At 40.7% G+C, this 24085-nt stretch overlaps 1 protein-coding gene across 1 annotated transcript in view; it reads left to right on the forward strand.

Moving 5' to 3' along the window:
• LOC124721691 overlaps positions 1–24085 on the forward strand; it is an 888717-nt gene that overhangs the window by 313306 nt on the left and 551326 nt on the right. The gene's annotated exons all lie outside the window — the stretch shown is intronic.

The raw sequence follows: 24085 nt of genomic DNA on the forward strand, positions 1-24085 counted from the left end.
TTGGAGATTTTCTTCCAGATTTAGCTGTGCCCCCACAACCTTTTTTAACCAGGTGGTTGTACCTTGATTAATGCTGCCATATTTTACTGTGGTAATTTTGATTACGTTGTCAGTAAGAGGCATTGAATTCCTACAGATCTATTGAAGGTGACATCTCTTTGCTTCATTCTAGTGAAAACCTTAAGGTACTGCAGTGTAGGTTTTTTGCTTCATTTTTGGGCTGTAAGTTTTTGAGGTCAATAACGCAGTTTGCATTAAAGACGTGGTAGTGATATTCAAGGAAACAGATATGAGGCAAGACGACATTTACATCAAATCAAATTTTGTGCTTTTTCCTTTGGAAATACCAAAGTTGCAAATCACACATGGAGTCTGGACAGTTATTGTAAAGGTTAAAAATCTTTGCAATCATTCTGTGGAGAAGTGGGTGTTGCTGTTTTTAAGATAACAAAGTTATCAGATCATATCCTGATTCTGAGTTTTCAAAGAAGACAAAAAATATTTTGTAGCAAAAGTGTAAAAGAACTATCAACTTCATCAGACTTTGTCCAAAATATCTTCACCTAAATATGCATCTGTCACTCCTTGTGACATAGAAACATCATTTTCTGTCACATATTTTAATTCTTTATCTGCCTTATTAGTCGTATTTAATGATACGACATTGCATGGATGTTTGCATGTTTTACGATTTGATAGTGCATGAAAATCTGGGCTCTAGTAAGAACATTATAAATTTAATAAGTAAAGATATTAACTCACCAAATAATTTAGGTACTGAGTCACTGATAGACACATAAAGAAGACAAGAGATGCCTGCTAGCTTTCAGATGAAGTCTGGCACATTGTTTAATCAGCTAGGAAGTTTCAATACTACACACACTCTCATGCAGAGTGAAAAATATGGTATATACTCGAGTATAAGACAACCCTGAATATAAGATGAGCCTCCCCCCTTTTTATGAGTGGTTTCTTGGGAAGAACACACTCTGACTAATCAAATTTACAAACTCTTATTCATGAAAGGATATGTCTAAATAGTTAACATTATGCCTATTCTGTATTTATGCAATTTATTTATTGTTGACATTTTGATACAATGTGGGGAAATTAAATAAAAAAAAGGAAATTTTTGTAATTATACTCTGCATTCTCTTGCTGTTGTATCTGTAATCCTATACTTTGTATTTTCTTGCCTGTCCACATATGTTTCATCAAATGTCTGTTTTGTTATTCACCTGTGCTCTGCAGATATGTACATGGGCAGTGTGAGGGGAAAAGGTTGTTACATATAGCTTACGAATTCAACATACAGCAGATCATTTGGTCAGGTCTTGTAAGTGGACATCCATTGCTGCCATTAAATGACAGAATGGGATATTAGCTAAAATAAAGAGAATATATTCAAATTTAGAGTATACAAGGGGCATGCCTAGGGTTGGAAGTTACCAGATTTAGGCCAGTGTAGGAGGATGAACTACTAATTGAAATGGGCAGCAGAAGGGGAGGTGGTTCATGTTAACTTACGTTGATGGCCAATCATGAAACGTAGAACTGGTGGCTTTGCCTGCCATGAAAGATGTCAGTTCTGTTTGAGGTCTGTATCACAAGAGAGTGAGGCAACTGTGTTCTGCACTGCAGAATACTCCACCAGCCACACATGTGACCTGTATCGCACCCACACTGTTTGCCAAAACCAATGGTGTGAATTTGCTAGCAGTTTCAGCAGAGGGGTGAGGGCATCTCTTGTCAGCAGCGTGAACTGGACGGAACTGCGTTGGTTCTGAAAGGCAGGCAGCTTGTGTCATGTATGCACTACGGAATTTGCTTTGGGAGCAAACTTGTAAAGATTTGACTGGGGTCCCTTAAATAAAATTTCTTAAACCAGTTGCTTAAAATATTCCTTGACTTGCTGCCATCCTGTACATTGCATACCCTTTTCTTTCAGGAGTGCTAGTTCTGCAAGGTCATAGGAGAGCTTCTGTAAAGTTTGGAAGGTAGGAGACGAGATACTGGCAGAAGTAAAGCTGTGAGTACCGGGCGTGAGTCGTGCTTCGGTAACTCAGATGGTAGAACACTTGCCCACAAAAGGAAAAGTTCCCAAGTTCGAGTCTTGGTCGGGCACACAGTTTTAATCTGCCATGAAGTTTTTATTTCTTGACTTGCTGCCACCTTGTACGTTGCTTACCCCTTTCAGAGGAGTGGTGACTCACATTGTTTTACAAAAGGATGTCAGTCACTGCTGTGAAAGATGGTTTGCCATAGTGGGAGCCTTAATGCTTTGGGAGGGTCCTGTTACATTTGTTTCCATTTAGTGTAAATGGCAGGGGACTGCTTGGCTGGCAGACAGTGCCGCATGTAGAGGACACGCATAACTGCGTGGCGGCACTTTGAAAGATCGGTGAGTCACAACACTTTTCCCCCCTTTGAAGTTTTTGCACAGGTCTTGATGGAGGTGGCCTGTAGATTGCTAATGTCCATAGGTGTTGTTTGACTGGCTGTAAAGTCTCAAGGAGGAGGCTCCCCGTACGGACGGAAGTGTCCCCGATGATGACGGGTCGGGATGACAGGAGACGTGGGGGTTGAATCTGCTGGGGCCCTGTGCACTAATCTGCCCGTTGGGGCAAGTCTGGTTGTCATAATAGGAGACATGGGCGATGTGTCGGTGTCCGTAGGAGAAGGAGGCGAGTAGATTTGCGCCAACAGACGATGGTCATCTGGTTCCTGCATAGGCATGTCTCCTGTTGGCGTTAGTGCTTGTGCTGGCACCGATATGATGGTGAGAGGACTGCGTTGTGAGTAATGACAGATCCCAGAATCCCAAGCGTCAGGTAGAGCCGAAGGTGGTGTAGTGGCATCCAGAACAGGCGTTGCCAGCACACGAGGCCGAAGCTGGTCTGAATGATGCACTGCAACACCCGTGTCCATCTGGATTTCATACAGGCGTCGGCCGTGGTGCCATAAGATGCGGCCAGGACTCCATTTTGGCCGCTTGCCATATCCCTGTACCAATACAAGGTCACCGGCGGTGAACTGGCCAAGCGAAGGCACCTGTGGCCATGACGTGGAAGGCCGCAGAAGATGAATTAGTGTGCGGTGTTGTCGGCCATGTAAGAGCTCAGACTGGCTGTGGTCGCCCATGGGGGTGAAATGGTAAGAAGCCAGAAATTGGAGAAGCGCATCATCAGGAGCAGAAGTAGTCAGGAGTTTCCTCATCTGAGCCTTAAATGTGCGGACCACTCGTTCAGCCTCACTGTTTGACTGTGGATGGAACGGAAGGGCCGTGACATGTATGACGCCATGATGGGCACAAAAATCCGCAAAATCGGAAGAGGCAAATTGCGGACCATTATCAGTGACAAGGGTAGAGGGAAGGCTGTCCAAAGAGAAAATGCGAGCTAGAGCATTGGTGGTTGCCGCGATGGTAGGCAACGTGCAATGGACAATGAAAGGAAAGTTAGAGTAGACGTCAGTAACGAGAAGCCAATAAGTACCTAAAAAAGGTCCTGCGAAGTCAGCATGAATACGCTCCCAGGGCTTCTCAGGCGAAGGCCACGATGACAAAGATGACTTTCGGGTGGCGGCCTGTGACGCACAAGGGCCTCATGCAGTGACCATGTGTGCGATTTCAGAGTCGATGCCGGGCCAGTACATACACTCCTGGAAATTGAAATAAGAACACCGTGAATTCATTGTCCCAGGAAGGGGAAACGTTATTGACACATTCCTGGGGTCAGATACATCACATGATCACACTGACAGAACCACAGGCACATAGACACAGGCAACAGAGCATGCACAATGTCGGCACTAGTACAGTGTATATCCACCTTTCGCAGCAATGCAGGCTGCTATTCTCCCATGAAGACGATCGTAGAGATGCTGGATGTAGTCCTGTGGAACGGCTTGCCATGCCATTTCCACCTGGCGCCTCAGTTGGACCAGCGTTCGTGCTGGACGTGCAGACCGCGTGAGACGACGCTTCATCCAGTCCCAAACATGCTCAATGGGGGACAGATCCGGAGATCTTGCTGGCCAGGGTAGTTGACTTACACCTTCTAGAGCACGTTGGGTGGCACGGGATACATGCGGACGTGCATTGTCCTGTTGGAACAGCAAGTTCCCTTGCCGGTCTAGGAATGGTAGAACGATGGGTTCGATGACAGTTTGGATGTACCGTGCACTATTCAGTGTCCCCTTGACGATCACCAGTGGTGTACGGCCAGTGTAGGAGATCGCTCCCCACACCATGATGCCGGGTGTTGGCCCTGTGTGCCTCGGTCGTATGCAGTCCTGATTGTGGCGCTCACCTGCACGGCGCCAAACACGCATACGACCATCATTGGCACCAAGGCAGAAGCGACTCTCATTGCTGAAGACGACACGTCTCCATTCGTCCCTCCATTCACGCCTGTCGCGACACCACTGGAGGCGGGCTGCACGATGTTGGGGCGTGAGCGGAAGACGGCCTAATGGTGTGCGGGACCGTAGCCCAGCTTCATGGAGACGGTTGCGAATGGTCCTCGCCGATACCCCAGGAGTAACAGTGTCCCTAATTTGCTGGGAAGTGGCGGTGCGGTCCCCTACGGCACTGCGTAGGATCCTACGGTCTTGGCGTGCATCCGTGCATCGCTGCGGTCCGGTCCCAGGTCGACGGGCACGTGCACCTTCCGCCGACCACTGGCGACAACATCGATGTACTGTGGAGACCTCACGCCCCACGTGTTGAGCAATTCGGCAGTACGTCCACCCGGCCTCCCGCATGCCCACTATACGCCCTCGCTCAAAGTCCGTCAACTGCACATACGGTTCACGTCCACGCTGTCGCGGCATGCTACCAGTGTTAAAGACTGCGATGGAGCTCCGTATGCCACGGCAAACTGGCTGACACTGACGGCGGCGGTGCCCAAATGCTGCGCAGCTAGCGCCATTCGACGGCCGACACCGCGGTTCCTGGTGTGTCCGCTGTGCCGTGCGTGTGATCATTGCTTGTACAGCCCTCTCGCAGTGTCCGGAGCAAGTATGGTGAGTCTGACACACCGGTGTCAATGTGTTCTTTTTTCCATTTCCAGGAGTGTATTACGGCGTGCCAGAGATTTTGTGCTGGAGACACCCCAGTGCCCTAGGTGAAGTAGGCGCAAGACCGAAGCACGCAAAGGCGCAGGCACCACAACATGCGGCGAAGCATTTTTGGTGGAAAAAGAGGATAACACCATCCCTAGCCGTGAGGCTGTAACGCAAAGCATAGTAGTTCCGCAGCAGATCAGAAGTCTTAGCGGACGGACAATCTGGCCAATCCTTCTGAATACAGCGTAAAACCCGGGAGAGGGTAGGGTCAGAACCAGTAGCAGCTGCCAGCCGGTCCCCGGTGATTGGGAACCCGTCCACAACCCGCTGCTCGGCAACATCCAGGTGGAAACACAAAAGTTGGTCCCTATCAAATGCCAGATCAGGACCCATGGGAGGGCGAGACAGTGCATCAGCATTCGCATGTTGAGCCGTCAGCCGGAAATAAATCTCATAATTGAAACGAGACAAGTAAAGAGCCCAATGCTGGAGGCAGTGTGCAGCCTTGTCGGGAAGTGACGTTGATGGATGAAACAAGGAAACAAATGGTTTGTGATCCGTAACAAGATGAAATTTGGATCCATAGAGAAAAACACCAAACTTATGAAGAGCATAAATAATGGCCAAAGCTTCTTTTTCAATTTGAGAATACTTTTTTTGTGCATCTGTGAGCGTTTTGGAGGCATAAGCAATGGGTTGTTCAGAACCATCAGAAAAACGTTGCACCCGTGGCAAGAACAAGATGTTGGCCAGGTCGATAAGTAGCCAGGCACGGGGCCTGTTTCAGCAGAGTCTTCAGTTTCTGGAAAGCCGCATCACATGACGCGGACCAGTGAAAAGGCACGTTTTTATGCAACAGGCGATGCAACGGCTGAGCCACTGAAGCAGCAGATGGTAAAAACCTGTGATAGTATGCTATTTTCCACAAGAAGGCCTGCAGTTCCTTAACAGATGTAGGGCAAGGAAGGGCATCGATCGCAGCGACAGTTTGCTGAAGCGGACGAATACCATCCCGAGAGAGTTGAAACCCCAAGTACGTGATAGATACCTGAAAAAATTGTGATTTCTGATAATTACACTTAAGACCGGCAGTCTGTAAGACATGAAAAAGTGTGCGGAGATTCTGAGGGTGTTATTCAGTGGTGGAGCCAGTGACAACAATGTCACCCATGTAATTTATACACCCAGAGACAGTCAGCAATAATTGTTCCAAGAGTCGCTGAAAGAGAGCAGGGGCGCTGGCAACCCCGAATGGCAATCGTTGGTATTGATAGAGGCTGAAAGGCGTGTGAAGGACCAGAAACTTTCAGGAAGCAGCATCGAGAGGAAGTTGATGATAAGCTTCTGACAAGTCAAGTTTAGAAAAATATTGACCTCCAGCAAGTTTAGTGAACAATTCTTCAGGTCGAGGCATAGGGTAAGTGTTGATAAGGCATTGAGCTTTTACAGTGGCTTTGAAATCGCCACAGAGACGAATATGACCATTTGGCTTAGCAACGACAACAACAGGAGAGGTCCACTCACTGGAAGAGACAGGAAGCAAGACCACTGAAGCAGTGAGACGATCCAGCTCCCGTTTGACCTGATCACAAAGGGCCACAGGAATGGGCTGAGCCCGAAAAAACTTAGGCCGAGCAGTGGGTTTGAAAGTGATATGAGCTTCAGAATTGTTTGCATATCCTAACCCAGGAGAGAAGAGGGACGAAAATGTCGTCAACAAGGAATCCAATTGAGCATAAGGAATAGCATCAGAGACAATATTGACAGAGTCATCTATGGAAAACCCAAAAATGCGAAAGGCATCGAAACCAAAAAGGTTCTTCACGTTACTATGGTCGACCACAAATATGGGAACAGTGCGAATGACAGATTTGTAAGATACTTCAGCGTCAAATTGTCCAAAGAGAGAAATCTTCTGTTTATTGTAAGTCTGTAATTGCCTAGTGACAAGTGACAGGATTGGAGAACCCAACTGAAGATATGTCTGAGAATTGATGATAGTGGCAGCAGAACCAGTATCCACCTGCATGCGAACATCCCGACGAGGTATTTGGACCGTGAGGAATAACTTCCCTGAAAGGGAAGAAGTACAATTGACAGACAACGCAGAATCAGAATCAGGGCCATGTTCATGAATATCATGTATGGGGTTGGAGTTGCAAACGGATGACATATGACCTTTTTTTTTGCATTTGTGTCACACGGCCCAACGTTGTGGACAATCCTCTTGTGAATGTTTCGTAAAACACCGCGGACATGAAGGAAGTTGCCATGGGTTTTGCTGCGGTATTTTTGAGGTTTGCTTACGGTTAGGCCGAGGCTGTGCTTGGGAGCATACTGCGGCCATGTTAGCCAGCGGGGACACACCACACGCTTCGTGAACAGTGCACAGAGGCTGTGTTTCCCTGATGTCACCCCATGCTTCTATTTGCACTCCAGACGTGCGAGAAATTTCAAAATACTGAGCGATGGATAGGACTTCATCTAGAGTCAGATTTGCCAACTGAAGGGCACATTGCCTTAACTTCTTTGTTAGGTGCCGACCGGATAATAGCATCCCGTACCATGGAATCAGCGTAGGATTCTTTGTGAACTTCAGAAACAAATTGACACTTTCTACTGAGGCCGTGAAGATCAGCAGCCCAAGCGCAATAGGATTGACTCAGTTGTTTTTGACAATGATAAAAGGCAATACAAGAGGCTACCACATGCGTATGCTTTTGAAAATAGACGAACAGAAGTGAGCACATTTCAGCAAAGGACAAAGACGCAGGATCTTTCAAAGGAGCCAATTGCGACAACAACTATTACATTTGAGGTGAAATCCATGAAAGGAACAGAGACTTACATGCTTGGTCGTCCGTGACATGAAATGCCAAGAATTGCTGTTGAAGACATTTTTCGTAATCAGACCATTCTTCCGCCATCTCGTTGTAAGGAGGAAAAGGAGGTAGAGACAACGACGGGAGACGCCCCACTTTTGATGCTGCGATGAAATCACGAATTGCGTTTGTGAGAAGTGTTTGCTGTTCTATTAGACCTTCCAAGAGTTGCTCTAAAGTAGCCATGGAAACACGTGGGTCAACGATGAAAAAGAAAAATTCACTACCTCGTCGCCAATTGTTATAACTTCAAGTTGAACAAATATATTTCAATACATGAAAGTCACATATCAAGTAAACAGAGTAAGACGTGTGTCACTTTAACAGTCAAATCATAACTGAGTCCGAGTCTGGCGGCTGCTGGCTGGCTGGCCGCTTAGGTGGCGCTGCTGCTGCATGGCTGGCAGACAGCGCTGCATGTAGAGGACGTGTGTAACTGTGCGGCGGCACTTTGAAAGATCGGCGAGTCACAACAATATCAGGGGATAGCAAAAGCTGCACATCAAAACCCATGAATTTCTAATATTAACATTCTACCTACTCAATTTACTTTACCTTATATCACCTCATAGAGTAACAATCCTTCAAAACATAGCGCACTATGGCATAGTTAGGCATACACACACACACAGAGAGAGAGAGAGAGAGAGAGAGAGAGAGAGAGAGAGAGAGAGAGACAGAGAGAGAGAGAGAGAGAGAGAGAGAGAGAGGTGTTACACCTAGAATTCCACAGTAGTTTTGTCTGGAAAAAAATTGTAGCATAAACTAGGCAGAGCATCTAATGAGTCACCACTACCTTATCATGGATACATCATTGGAAATGGCAAATGCAGCCTCATCATAGTGAGAATTTTAGAAAAGCAAAAGGAAATATATACCTATTCATTTAGGAACCATTTTAAATTACCTTATGGGATACTAGTGTGTATGTGTATCACTTAGTTTTACACGTGAATTAATTAGTTAAAACTGAGACAAATGGTAGTTAACAAGGTTGAAATGTGACCAAGTAGTGGTCTGAAGGGTGACTTGTCTGACTAATAATATAGGTCTCAAAATGGGTAGCTATAATTAATATTTCTCACAAGTTAGTGCTCAACAGAACACAATATTGTCCAGCTGCCAAATGAGGATCTGGTATGACCTTAAATATTTGTGGGATGAGTGCAGTTTGGGTAAGGGTTTCGTAGTCATAACACAGTTTTGAGTTACACTCATTAATTGTAGAAACCACATAGTGCTTTAAATGCTTATCTAATTAACAGAAGCACAAAATAAAATCATCAATGTGTGTCACATCATTACATCACATTTATAAAAAGAACATAAGGCAAAAGTACTTGAGGGGCCAGATATGTGATAAATCGTTAATATCCATTAGAATTACGTAAAAATACTGCTCATTAACTCATGAAAACCATGGTTTGACCCTAAATCCCTTTAGCAGAAAACCACAGGAAAAGTTATTAATTGACATTAATTTAAGGAGATAAAATATGAAAATACACCAAGAAAGTACAAGATCTAATGCTCAGAGTAACACATAGATTTAATACTTCTCCCAGTAGCGTCACTCAACTGCAGCATTTTACAAACAAGAATTATCAACAAACTGTTCTCCATAATTATAATTACACCCAGAAAAACTGAAGGAAAAGACGAGAACGGCACTTGTTTGATTGTCAATTGAAAATGAGGATTGGTTACAACCATATTTTCCTCTAAAATGACAAAGTTGTGGAAAAACTATCTGTCTTGTCCACTGATCTTAGAGTTTACTGTTTTCAGATTATCATGGGACTGTCACATGGCATAAAATAAGCTTGTAAAACAACTTTGTGGGCATGGAGAAAGAAAAGGCAAACTGTAATAAAAATAATTCCCTATCCTCATCCATCTGTAACACTTCACATGAGGAAGGGAATGACTGCAGTGAGTTTATAATCAGTTAATAAAATATGAAAAGGGTCACAGCTAGAATGTGGTTCTGTGTGACAGAATCACACACATTGTTCCTAAACAAACTTCCAACTGATGGGAGAGGAATATGTGGGTTATCCGGCAGGGGAGAGCTGTGTGTGTGTGTGTGTGTGTGTGTGTGTGTGTGTGTGTGTGTGGCTTTGACAAAATTTAATGGCACTTCTCTCTATTAGGGTGATGGAGTGGGGTATTATCTGCTGTGCAACGCATGTCTTGCGGGAGGGGAAGCAGCAGAGAGGTAGGCGCAAAAGAGGAGGAAGAGTGAAGGGTGAGGGGGAGGTGGCGATCTAGAAGTAATGATTTTTTGAAGCACAGCTGGTGGTTTGTACCAGCAGTATAACACTAAGTATGCATAAAAATAGAGAAAGACAATGCTGGCTAACAGACAATCAAACTCTGGTAATAATCCACACAGAGCGACACCAGATTTGTACTGAAGAGATTTTAATTTTTGTATGATGATAGATATAGCAGGTTAATTCAGATTATTAGTACGGTACTTGTTTTAAATTTAAATCAGCAATATGGGGCAGTGTGTGTCTCTGTGTTGAATTTCAGCAAACACAAAATTCAGGAAACACTGGCCAGTGGTTTTAGGAGTTAGTTGTCTGCATAAAATGTACAACAGAGTCACCTCAAGCGAACATAAATTTTGATACGTATTTGTTGGAGCATGTGAAAGAGTACTGCAGGACTTTATATGCTGCGTAAAACACATAGGTAAGGAAAAAGTAAATGTTGATTTGTGTGGACACAGCACAGAAAAGTTTTGTAAAGAGAGGCTCAAGGAAAACAGTCAATTCAATGGATATAAGAATTAAAAAGTGCAATTCTTTTGAGTTCTTAGTGACACTTTGAAAGAAAACAGGGAAATAGGTGCTTTGAAACCGACAGTGGACTTAGCTCATCTGCAGAGCAATGGAATATCAGTTACATTAATCAGATGAAGATTTGAAGTATAATTGTCCTTTGAACAATAAAAAATAAGTATAATAGACACCGCAAAGAGGGGCCCCACATTCTAGATTTGACAACAAAACGTAACATTCAATGAAGCAGACTTGTAATAAGTAGCATTTTGGAAAAATTTTAGTATGGTAAACTTGATACATTCATTTGAAAGAAAAAACAAAAATCTTGTCAATAAAAGAGATCTTCAAGTGCAATATATTATAACACCAAAATTCTACAACAAAGCTGAACAACAAAAGTAGTTAAATTCATCACATGACAAAGATCTATACAGTAGATGATATAGGGTACTTTTAAACACCTCAAACTCTTCAGAAATACACAAACTTCCTACATAATACAAATAGGAGTGCACCTGGGCCATCCTCAGAAATTATTAATGGTCACTTATTTATTTATTTACACATCTAGTTCTGTAGGACCAAATTGAGGAGCAAATCTCCAAGGTCATGTAATGTGTCAGTACATTAAATTACAACATAAAAGTAATAACAGATGAAATAAAATCTTTATGAAGCCAAAATGTCAAGTCATAAGTTTGAGTAAATGCAATCAGCAATTTAAAATAGGAACCAGTTTAATTTTTAAAGCAACTTCTTGACAAAATAGAAGGTGTGACCCGTGACAAAACTCATCAGTTTCGATTTGAATGGGTGTGGATTACTGCTAAGATTTTTGAATTCTTGTGGTAGCTTATTGAAAATGGATGCAGCAGTATCACAAAATTTAAGGAAGTGCAATCCAAATGTAGATTGTATTTCTTCCTAGTATTAACTGAGTGAAAGCTGCTAATTCATGGGAATAAGCTGACAGCAATAAAACATCCTGTTTGGCTTTACATATGTCTGCCTGTGTGTGTATATGTGCAGATGGATATGTGTGTGTGTGCGAGTGTATACCTGTCCCTTTTTCCCCCTAAGGTAAGTCTTTCCCTCCCGGGATTGGAATGACTCCTTACCCTCTCCCTCAAAATCCACATCCCTTCGTCTTTCCCTCTCCTTCCCTCTTTCCTGATGAAGCAACACTAAGTTGCGAAAGCTTGAAATTGTGTGTGTGTGTGTGTGTGTGTGTGTGTGTGTGTGTGTGTGTGTGTGTGTGTGTCTGATGATGAGACTTATCAAACAAAAGCACTGGCAGGTCGATAGACACACAAACAAACACAAACATACGCACAAAATTCAAGCTTTCGCAACAAACGGTTGCTTCATCAGGAAAGAGGGAAGGAGAGGGAAAGACGAAAGGATGTGGGTTTTAAGGGAGAGGGTAAGGAGTCATTCCAATCCCGGGAGTGGAAAGACTTACCTTAGGGGGAAAAAAGGACAAGTATACACTCGCACACACACATATCCATCCGCACATACACAGACACAAGCAGACATATGTAAAGGCCTTCACATATGTCTGCTTGTATCTGTATATGTGCGGATGGATATGTGTGTGTGTGCAAGTGTATACCAGTCCTTTTTCCCCCTAAGGTAAATCTTTCCGCTCCCGGGATTGGAATGACTCCTTACCCCCTCCCTTAAAACTGTTCAATTTCACTAATCATATGCCCATTATCTGAAATTAAAACGTTTGTTTTTGTTGGACTGTGTGTTAGAAACTGCAAAAACTGAGTCTTACTGTGATTTAGGGTTACTTTATTTTCTACAAACCATGAACTGATGTCATGAACTGCACTATTTGAAATCAAGCCATTGTTGGACACAGCATGCTTTACTACGAAGCTAGTGACATCAGCAAACAGAAATATTTTAGAATTCCCTGTAATACTAAAGGGCATATTGTTTATGTAAATAAGGAACAGAAGTGGCCCCAACACTGCTCCCTGGGGCACCCACCATTTGACCATGTCCTACATCACAGCCATTCTCAACACTGTGAATAAAGACCTTTTGCTGTCTGTTGCTAAAGCAAGAGGTGAACCAATTGTGAGCTACTCCGCGTATTCCGTAATGGTCCAACTTCTGGAGCAGTATTTTGTGATCAACACAATCAAACGCCTTAGTTAAATCAAAAAAGATGCCTAGCTTTTGAAACCTTTTGTTTAATCCATCCAGTACCTCACAGAGAAAAGAGAATATAGCATTTTCAATTCTGAATCAGTTATAAAGCCAGACTGTACATTTAATAGCAAATTAAGTGATATAAAATGATAAATTATCTTTACATACACAACCTTTTCAATAACCTAAGGAAACACTGATGGCATAGAAATAGGTCCAAAATTGTTTACATTATCCCTTTCTCCCTTTTTATAAAGTGGCTTTACTACTGAGAACTGCAGTCATTCAGGAAACTGACCATTCTTAAAGGAAAAATTACAAATATGGGGAAGTACAGGGCTAACATGTGCAGCTCAGTACTTTAATATTCTGCTAGGCATTTTATCATATCCATGAAAGTCCTTAGTCTTTGGAGATTTAATTATTGACCTAATATCCTCCTTGTCAGTATCACAGAACAGTATTTCAGACATTAGTCTCATAATGGCATTTTCCAAGAGAGTAATATGATGCCCTGTAGAAGTTAAGTTTTTATTTATTTCACCAGAAGTGGCCAGAAAATGATTGTTAAACACTGTACATATATCTGACTTACCAGTAACAGAAATATGTTTACTAAAAACTGAGTTTATACTGTCAACCTTGTGCTGCTGACCAGACACTTCCTTCACAACTGACCATATGGTTTTAATTTTATCCTGTGAATTAGCTATGCTATTTGCATACCACATAGTCTTTGCCTTCCTAATAACATTTTAAGCACCTTACAATACTGTTTGTAATGAGCTACTGTTGCTTGATTGTGACTACTTCTAACATTTTGATATAATTCCCACTTTGTTCTACATGATATCTTTATCCCACTAGTCAGCTACCCAGGCTGCTTTTACTTCTAATACCATGTTTAGAAAACACTACTTGAAAGCAGCTCTCGAAGAGCATGAGAAATGTGTTAAGGAAAGTGTTTCATTTGTCATCTATGTTATTGGCATTAGAAATACCCTGCCACTCTTGTTCCTTAATGAGGTTTGAAAAACACTCTTTTACCATCGGAGTATCTTTCCTACATAGTTTGTAATTATATGTAACGTTTGTTTAAGTGTAAAAGCCTTTTAGTGTCATAATTTGTGCATCATGGTCTGTAAGGCCATTCACCGTTTCACTAACAGAATGCCCATCTAGTAATGAAGAATGAATAAAAATTCTGTGTATGGTTGTGGTACTGTTCCCCTGCACCCTGGTTGGGAAAACCACAGTCTGCATCAGATCATATGAATTTATGAGATCTACCAACATCCTTTTTCTCGCACCATCATATACAAAATTAATATTGAAGTCACCACATATAACTAATTTCTGGTACTCCATATAAAGTGAATCAAGAACCGTCTGTAGCTTGAGCAGAAATCCTCAGAAGTCAGAGTTAGCAGACCTATAGACAACAACAATTAGAAGTTACGTTTTACTGAGTTCAACTGTCCCTGCACAACATTCAAATACCTGTCCAGTGCAGTGCCGTTATACATCTACGAATTGAAATGGAATACTGTTTTTTACGTAAATAGCCACTGCCTCACCCCACAAGGAACTCCTTGAAAAACAGCCAGCGAATCTGTATCCTGGTAAAGGAAGCCTCAGAATTGTCAAATTATTTAAGTGGTGTTCCAACATACCAATAATTTCAGAGTAGACATGTATAAGCAGTTCACTAACTTTATCTTTAATACCTCTTATATTTTGATGAAATATCATAATTCTTCTCCACTTGGCTACCTGAGATTCTCTGAAGGTGATTCCTTTGCTAGAGGGACTTCCTTTAAGCAGGAAACCTATGAGCTGACCTCAATCTAAAAAAAAAGGTGCAGCTCTAACACCAACTACTACAGGAATTTTTCCATTAGTCATCCTGCCACCACCCACTACACTGTCACTTATAAGCTTTGCCAGCCTCCGCTTCCCATACCTATTGAGGTGCAGGTCATGTCTAGTGAAACCCGATCTGCTGTTAGACTCAACTGATACCACTGCAATGTGACAACCACTTAATGTTTATACTTGCCAGCCTCCGCTCCCCATACCTATTGAGGTGCAGGTCATGTCTAGTGAAACCCGATCTGCTATTAGACTCAACTGATACCATTGCAATGTGACAACCACTTAATGTTTATACTGTATATAGTAGTCTCAGTGCATTGTCACTGAAAACCTATGCAGTTCGTTACTTATAGATTGTATGAAAATATGAATATTAGACTTAATTATGACAGACATGATGAAGAAGGGTGAGAAAAGTGGTAGCGTGCTGGGATGTGGATGGCTTATCACAAGGCGACAGCTGTGGCAGTCCATGGGTTTGCACCATGTGGTCTCTGCTTTAGTAAGCATTCACTGGTAACATAACCTGCAATTTAAATGACTCTGAAAAAAGTATCTCAACTGGAAGGTCACTGCATGGTAAAATGAATCATGGTTAACGGTTCTGCTCTGACCTGTAGGTGTGGCAGCATAAAATAGACAATTTAACATCACTGAATCATCTTCAGTCATACATTTAGCAACATAATGAGCATTTATTGTATCCTCCTCAGCTTCCACAACAAAACATTATCTGTACAACAGAAATAACACCACTTGAAACAGCTGGCAGAAGAACTCTTCCCTCTACGTAACTGCCTTCAACCACATGAATGACAGGACCTCTTGTCTGCTCACAAGTAACCTAAATAAAACAATGTCTTACATCTCATCATATCAACAAAAGTTCAATACTGGGAGATAACAGCCACAAGTTATCAGATCTTTTCTTATCAACTTACAGGTGTACAACAGATCAATTCTTCATCATTGTTCATTAGAACTCTTGTTATGGTATGTAACTTAATACAGTTTTGCTTCGTGCATTGAGTTAGCCAGACAAGCAGCTACTACTTACGAAAAACAGAAGGCATGGACAGAAAAAGAATAAAAGGTCAGCAAAGAGAAAGTAGAGAGATGCAGAAAAAAGAGAAAGAGAAGGTGGAAAAAGTTCATTCCTTTCGTTCTGGAATCCAGCGTGTCACACTGCATCCTATCGGCTTTTGCAACACAAGTGCTCATTGTATAATTATGACTGTGTGTGCATTTGGGCCTCGAGTCGCCTAATACCAATAGTAAACTGATAGGCAGTACCAGGATCATTAGACACTACGGTTTGTCACATTTCTTACAAGGCCTAGATGCTGATTTCACGCATGTAAATGGTCTTTATATAAAAAAAATCCTCATCAAGGTAAAAAGATGTAGTGCGCCAACGATTACGGAAACCTTGCGGGTGCAGTTTGGAGGCATAGGGTCTATAGAGCCCTTAAGGTGCTCACATCTGTGGAGCAAGGAATAGAAGCCTACTTTCATCAGATAGCCGAGAAATGCGGCTACAGAATATAAGGAAAAAAAAAAAAAAGAATGGTTCATGGTGTGAAAATGAAATGGAAAAAACTGTCATGAACAGCTGTGGACTATGTGGTTACCAAACACGCTGTGTGATCTGCACATCCCAGGAGATTAATCAAAAACTCTCAAAAATATATCTTAAGAAACTTCTAATCACTAGAACTAAGCATGAAATACTTCAACAACAACAACAACACAGTTTAAAACATGTATAAGAAATTTACTACAGTAAACAGGTTCAATGGAAGCTACAATCAAATGGGGCCGCCATGCTCACAGCATGTACTTGTGCAATGAGAAGCAGCTCTGTTTAGTCTGTGCACACATGTTGGAGCTGTGCACTGTGACAAGGTGGCAGTAGACATTGCCCCTGATGCTGGGATGTGCAGATGCAGTATCTGGTCTGGCATTGTATCCGATGCACTGCAGCACCCAGACTCGGCTCACATCAGAGTAACAGCCTTGAGTCCTGACTGACCACACAATATCGAACATTAAAAAAACGTCAACAGCTGTCCTGTAGACTGATTGGTGGGAACTAATCATGTTTCTGATACCAATGTACATGGGGAGGGAGTGGGAAGAAGGCAGTTACATACAGCTTATGACTACAATGTGCAGCAGGTTGAATGATCAGGTCTTTCAAGTGGGCATCCAGGGCTGCTGTTAAATGACCGAACAGGAAATTAGGTAACTAAATAGAATATATTCAAATGTGTAGTATACAAAGAGCATGCCTAGCGAGGAAGTTACCAGATTTAGACCAGTCTAAGAGGACCAACAACTAAATAAATGGGAAACAGATGAGGAGGCGGTTCATGCTAAGTTATGTTGGTGGGCGGTTATGAATCGCAGAGCCCGAGGCTTGCCTACCAAGAAAGATGTCTGTTCTACTCACAGTCTGGATCTCAACAGACTGAGGCAACTGATTTGTGCACTGCAGAATGCTCCAGCATCCATACACATGGCTTGTATCCCATGCATGCTATTGGATAAAACTGATGGCATGAATTCACTAGCAGTTTCAGCAGAGTGCTGAGGGTGTCTCTTGTCAGCAGCTTTAAGTGGACAGTCTGCCTTTGTTCTGAAAGGCAGGCAACTTGGCACATAAGTGCAGCAGAAGTTGCTGTGGGAAAAAAACTTGTACAGATTTGACTGGGGACTTCTAAATAAAATTTTTAAAATCCATTCCCTAAAATATTCCTGGACTGGCTGCCACACTGTACAGATGTTTAATCTTCTTGGATAATTTGTTTTCGCATTCAGTACAAAAAAATATTCTCATCTTAACCGTAATAGTGAAGAATGGTAAAGAGGACAGATATAGTTCTGTATGAATGAAGGGGAAGAAATAACAGCAGGAAACAGTCAGTTAGCTTAGACACTTGGTAACCATCAAAGATGTAACAATACAAAGAAATTCATTGCCCACTGAGGTGTAGTAGTCATAATTTTTTGTCATGTCATTAATTTTTATTTCATCTAAAACATTTTGTGGTGGTATTCCTGTGATGGAATGAGGTGCTTCATTCACAACTTTTTCAAATGCAACCACCTAATCTAACCCCATATGATGCTTCTTAGAAGTGAACTTATAACTTCGTCTCCCATAGCCGAATGCAGTATGCTTTTAACCATTTCTTGCTAGCAGTCTCTCACAGAAACTGACTATCACGTCTGTGTTTATTGATATCTTGACGCCATTGAACTTCAGTATGGGATCTTAGTACTAGTAGGAGTAATAGAAGTAGTAGCAGCAGCAGTAAATTTATTCATCTGTAGATCTCTTATTACAAGGATATTGGACATATCAAAGTATTTACAAGTTTAGATGAATTTAAAGTAAACTAATTCATATACACATATATTTACAGACTTCTAGTTAGAGACAATTATTAGATTTGTTCCTGGTATACAATACTTTTTTAAAAATAACTTATTTAATAACGTAATGCTACACTGTTTACTCATATCTCACTATCAGTCACTGCACACACTATACACACATTGTTTCATAACACTGCACTCACAACACACACACACACACACACACACACACACACACACACACACACACACTGGTGATCTTTGGGCCATTTTCTGCACCACAACTTCCCATTTGCTATCCTGGAAAGCTGAGTCAGCATCCTTCAATAATGAGATGTTGAGTTCAGAAAGAGGAAGAGGTGTTAGGATTGCACTATGGATAGCTTGGGGGTAAATATTTTTAGAAAGGAAAAAAGAAGAGAAAAAACATAAAGTGAAGGTGTTATGTGGAATTTTGGATGTTTTATAATCATTGTTATTATTATTAATATTATTATTATTTATTTGTATAACATTTTTAATAAAACCCTACTCTGCTTTATCTAAGTAAACCTTCAACGTATAAAATGTATTGCATAACAGTTACTTTTTATCTGAATATTTAAATAAGTGTATTTTTCCATTTTCTTTAATCCCTTTTAGTAATTTATTGTGTAATTAAACCAATAATGCTATATGCCAGCGAAACCTTGACACTTAAAAGGAAAACAGATATGGAAAACCTGAAGAAAGAGGAAAGGAAAATCATTAGGAAAATTCTGGGACCAAGATGGACCAAAGAGGGGTATAGATTACAGAAAAATTCTGAAATTGAAGAATATTCTAACATAGAGATAGACATGAGGAAGAGGCGTCTAAAATTCTATGGCCACATAATGAGACTTCCCGATCACAGACTTACAAAAAAAATAGTAAGATACGTAGCATCCCTTGTTAATGGAGGAGAATGGATCAAAAATGTAAAGAAAGATCTGGAATTAGCCAACATTACTACTGAAGACATGAACAAAAGAAACAATTTCAAACTTAAAGTTGACAAATGGGAGGTCAAACCAGAGACAAAAGCGCCGAGAACTGGAACAAAATGGAGCGAAGAAAGAAAAGCTGAATTCTCGCAAAGAATGAAGACCTGGTGGGCAAACAAGAAGAATAAGAAGCCCCAGAAGTGAACCATCTTTACTTAGCGTCTTCCATGTTGGGAGCTTTACGACTAATAATAATAATAATTTATTGTGTAGTATTATTCCTTGCTAGAAAATGCTGTTTTGAGTTTTATGTTTATTTTTTCTTCTAAATGTAAGTTGAGTCTGTCCCTTGTTGCATGGTCATGGGCAGAGCTGTTTGTACAGTAATTACCAATGTTATTTTTGATGTGTACAACTGATTGATAAATGTATTCACGTGTAACAGTTAAAATCCCCAGTGTTTTGAACAGATATCTATAGTGAGCTCAAGTAGTAGTTTTGGTTATTATCCTTATGGCTCATTTCTGGAGTTTGAAAATTGTGTTCATATTTTGTATGTTTGTTCCCCAAAAACAGAATGCCGTAGCTAAGAACTGAGTGTACATATGAATAATATGTAACTAAAAGAGACTGCATGTTGCACACCGATTATAGGAGTCTAAGGGCAAGTTGAGTCTGTCCCTTGTTGCATGGTCATGGGCAGAGCTGTTTGTACAGTAATTACCAATGTTATTTTTGATGTGTACAACTGACTGATAAATGTATTCACGTGTAACAGTTAAAATCCCCAGTGTTTTGAACAGATATCTACAGTGAGCTCAAGTAGTAGTTTCCCCAGCACGCTACCACTTTTCTCACCCTTCTTCATCATGTCTGTCATAAACTCGACGGGACGAGAAGTGACTCATCCGGCTCATCAACCAACAACTCATGGAGTAATATGTGAACAAGATGGGTAGGCGTGGCATAGCTTATCCCAGGGCAGTTTTCGCCATCTTTACAATCGAGTGGGTGCCAGAGTTGCATTGTCGCCCATGGAGGCTAAATCGCATACTAATATGGGTGTTTCAGCATGGGTCGATACCTGGTACCTCAGAAGCAATTGTGCTATTGATCTGTAAATGTAATCATTTCACTTACTTCACATGCACTGCTGAAACACAATCCTAGAAATTTTGCGTTTTTTACACAGTCTATAGAGGTGCCATCTACAGTATATTAACATTTTCATTTTTCCTCTTCAAACTGAAATTCATGGCATTAGTTTTCTTTATGTTCAATGACACTTTATTGCTTATTGATCAACCATAAACTTCCTTGAGAGTTTCATTTGCCTTCTCAGCAAGGAATTCTCTTGTTTTCTCAGTGACTGTAATGTTGCTGTCATTAGTGAAGAGAATTTTTTCAATATGAGTACCACTACTGGGAATGTCATTGATGTATATCAGGAACAGTATTGGTCCTAATATGCTACCTTACGGAACCCCTATATTAATGTATTTTGATTCTGATAAGAGTTTTACTAAATGCTTAGATCTATTTGAAGTATGTGTTATCTCTAGTCTTTGTACACTATCTGTTAGGTATGACCAAAACCAGTCATTAGCTACCCCTCTTATTCCTAATGCTTCTAATTTATTTAATACAATCTTGTGATCAACTGTATCAAATGCCTTAGAAAGATCCAAAAATATGCCTTTGACACACTCATCTTTATCAAGAGCATCAAGTACAACTTTTGTAAATTATACTATGGCTGATTCCATATTTTTGTCACTTTGGAAACCAAACTGTGATTTGCTTAAAAGATTGTATTTATTCAGGTAATTCATTTATCTGTCTTTCATAATTGCTTCTATTTTTTTTGAGAATGCTGACAGCAGGGAAATGGGCTGGTAATTTTCTATGAATTTTGCATTACCTTCCTTAAGCAGAGGTACAGTTCTTGCGTGTTTTAACTGCTCTGGAAATGTATCTAATGTTGAGGGATTCATTTATTATACGCTACTGGCCATGAAAATTGCTACACCAAGAAGAAATGCAGATGATAAACGGGTATTCATTGGATAAATATATTATACTAGAACTGACGTGATTACATTTTCACACAATTTGAGTGCAGAGGTCTTGAGAAATAAGTACCTTGAACAACCTTCTCTGGCCATAATAACGGCCTTGATACGCCTGGGCATTGAGTCAACTCAGGTAGCAGAGTACTTGTGGTGTACACATGGGGGTTTTTTAGGCTAGGCAGTAGTGCGAGGTGTCCTGATGAACACTCACCAGTTGACGTGCAGGCAGAGAAATCAGGACGCGTTCAGTTTAAAGACACTTCAGCTATCAAGATATTAGCATTAAATTTTCAGAGTGTTCGGAATAAAGTTCCAGAATTTACTGCCCTCCAGGAAGCATGTGGCGTGCAAATTATTCTTGGGACTGAGACCTGACTGAACCCTGAGATAGGAAATTCTGAAATATTTAGTGAGGGTTGGAACGTGTATCGGAAAGACAGATTAGACACCGTAGGAGGTGGTGTCTTCATTGCAGTTGACAAAAATATTGTGTCTACTGAGGTCGGAGTAGAGTGTGATTGTAAAGTTATCTGGGCACGTTTAACAGGGCTAGGAGGAATAAAGTTAATCATTGGGTGTTATTACTGGCCACTTGTTTCCACCGTGACAGTTCTAGAATCATTCAAAGGGAGTCTAAACTCTGTATTACAGAAGTACCCGGATCATGCTATATTAGTCGGAGGCGACTTCAACCTACCTTGTATAGACTGGGATGTCTATGGATTCATTACAGGTGGTGCAGATGAGCCGTCATGTGAATTACTTTTTACACATTATCCGCAAACTGTCTTGAGCAGCTAAATCAACAGCCAACACGTAATGGAAATATTTTACATCTGGTAGCCATGAACAGACCAGACCTCATGTCATGTCATTGATTGATATTTCATCTAAAATATTTTGTTGTGGTGTTCCTGTGATGGAATGAGGTGCTTCATTTACAATTTTCTCAAAAGCAACCACCTAATCTATCCCCATAAGATGCTTCTTGGAAGTGAACAGATAACATCGTCTCCCATAGCCGAAAGCAGTATACTTTTGACCATTTTTTGCTTGCAGTCTCTCACAGAAACTGACTATCAAGTCAGTGTTTATTGATATCTTGATGCCATTGAACTTCAGTATGGGATCTTAGTACTAGTAGGAGTAATAGAAGTAGTAGCAGCAGCAGCAGCAGCGGTGACTTTATTCATCTGTAGATCTCTTGTTACAAGGATATAGGACTTGTCAAAGTATTTACAAGTTTAGATCAATTTAAAATAAGCTAATTTGTATACACATATATTTACAGACTTCTAGTTAGAGACAATCATTAGATTTGCTCCTGGTATACAATATTTTTTTTTACAGATAACATAAATAATGTAATGCCACACTGCTCACTCATATCTTACTATCAATCACTGCACACACTACACACACATTGTTTCATAACACTTCACTCACTACACACACACACACACACACACACACACACACACACTGGTGATCTCTGGGCCATTTTCTGTACCACAACCTTCCATTTGCTATCCAGGAAAGCTTTGTCAGCATCCATCCATAATGAGCGACATGATGAGTTCAGAAAGAGGAAGAGGTGTTAGTATTGTGCTACGCATAGGTTGGGGATAAGTATTTCTAGAAAGGAAGTAGTTGGGAAAAAAATATAAAGTGAAGGTTTTATGTGGAATGTTGCATCTATTATTATTATTATTATTATTATTATTATTACTTATTTATTTGTTTAACTATTTTTTATAAGACCCCTACTCTGTTTTATTGAAGTAAACCTTCAATGTATAAAATGTATTGCATAACAGGTAGTTTTTAGCTGTCCTTTTAAATAAGTGTGTTTTTGCAATTTCTTTAACCTCTTTTAGTTATTTTTTAAACAGTTTTATTCCTTGGTAGAAAATTCTGTTTTGTGTTTTATGATAATTTTTTTTCTTGGTAAATGTAAGTTGAGCCTTCTGTTGCATGGTCATGGACAGACCTGTTTTTGAAGTAATTACCAATGCTGGTTTTGACGTATATAACTGACTGATAAATATATTCACATGGAGCAGTTAAAATCCCCAGTGTTTTCTACAGATCATTACAATAAGCTCAACTAGTAGTTTTGGTTATTATCCTTATGGCTCGTTTCTGGAGTTTGAAAATTGTGTTCATATTTTGTGCATTTGTTACCCAAAAACAGAATGCCGGAGCTTAGAAATGAGTGAACATGTGAATAATATGTAAGTAAAAGACACTCCATGTTACACACCAATGATAGCATTCTAAGGGCATAACACTCTGATAACATTCTGTTTGCAAGTTCTTTTGTGTGTTCACACCCCTTCAACTGAGAATCAATATTCAATCCTAGAAATTTTGCGTTTGTTACACAGTCTGTAGAGATGCCATAGACATTTAATTTAACATTGTCATTTTTCCTCTTCAAACTGAAGTTCATGGCATTAGTTTTCTTTGTGTTCAATGTCAATTTATTACTTATTGACCAATCATAAGCTTCCTTGAGAGTTTAATTTGCTTTCTCAGCAAGAAGTTCTCTTGTTTTCTCAGTGACTTGTAATATTGCTGTCATTAGTGAAGAGAATTTTTTCAACATGAGTACCACTACGGGGAATGTCATTGATGTATATCAGGAATTCTCTTGTTTTCTCAGTGACTGTAATGTTGCTGTCATTAGTGAAGAGAATTTTTTTCAATATGAGTACCACTACTGGGAATGTCATTGATGTATACCAGGAACAGTATTGGTCCTAATATGCTACCTTACGGAACCCCTATATTAATGTATTTTGATTACTTGTAATATTTCTGTCATTAGTGAAGAGAATTTTTTCAACATGAGTACCACTATGGGGAATGTCATTGATGTATAT

This window comes from Schistocerca piceifrons, chromosome X, assembly GCF_021461385.2.
Source record: "Schistocerca piceifrons isolate TAMUIC-IGC-003096 chromosome X, iqSchPice1.1, whole genome shotgun sequence".
NCBI classification, from domain to species: domain Eukaryota; kingdom Metazoa; phylum Arthropoda; class Insecta; order Orthoptera; family Acrididae; genus Schistocerca; species Schistocerca piceifrons.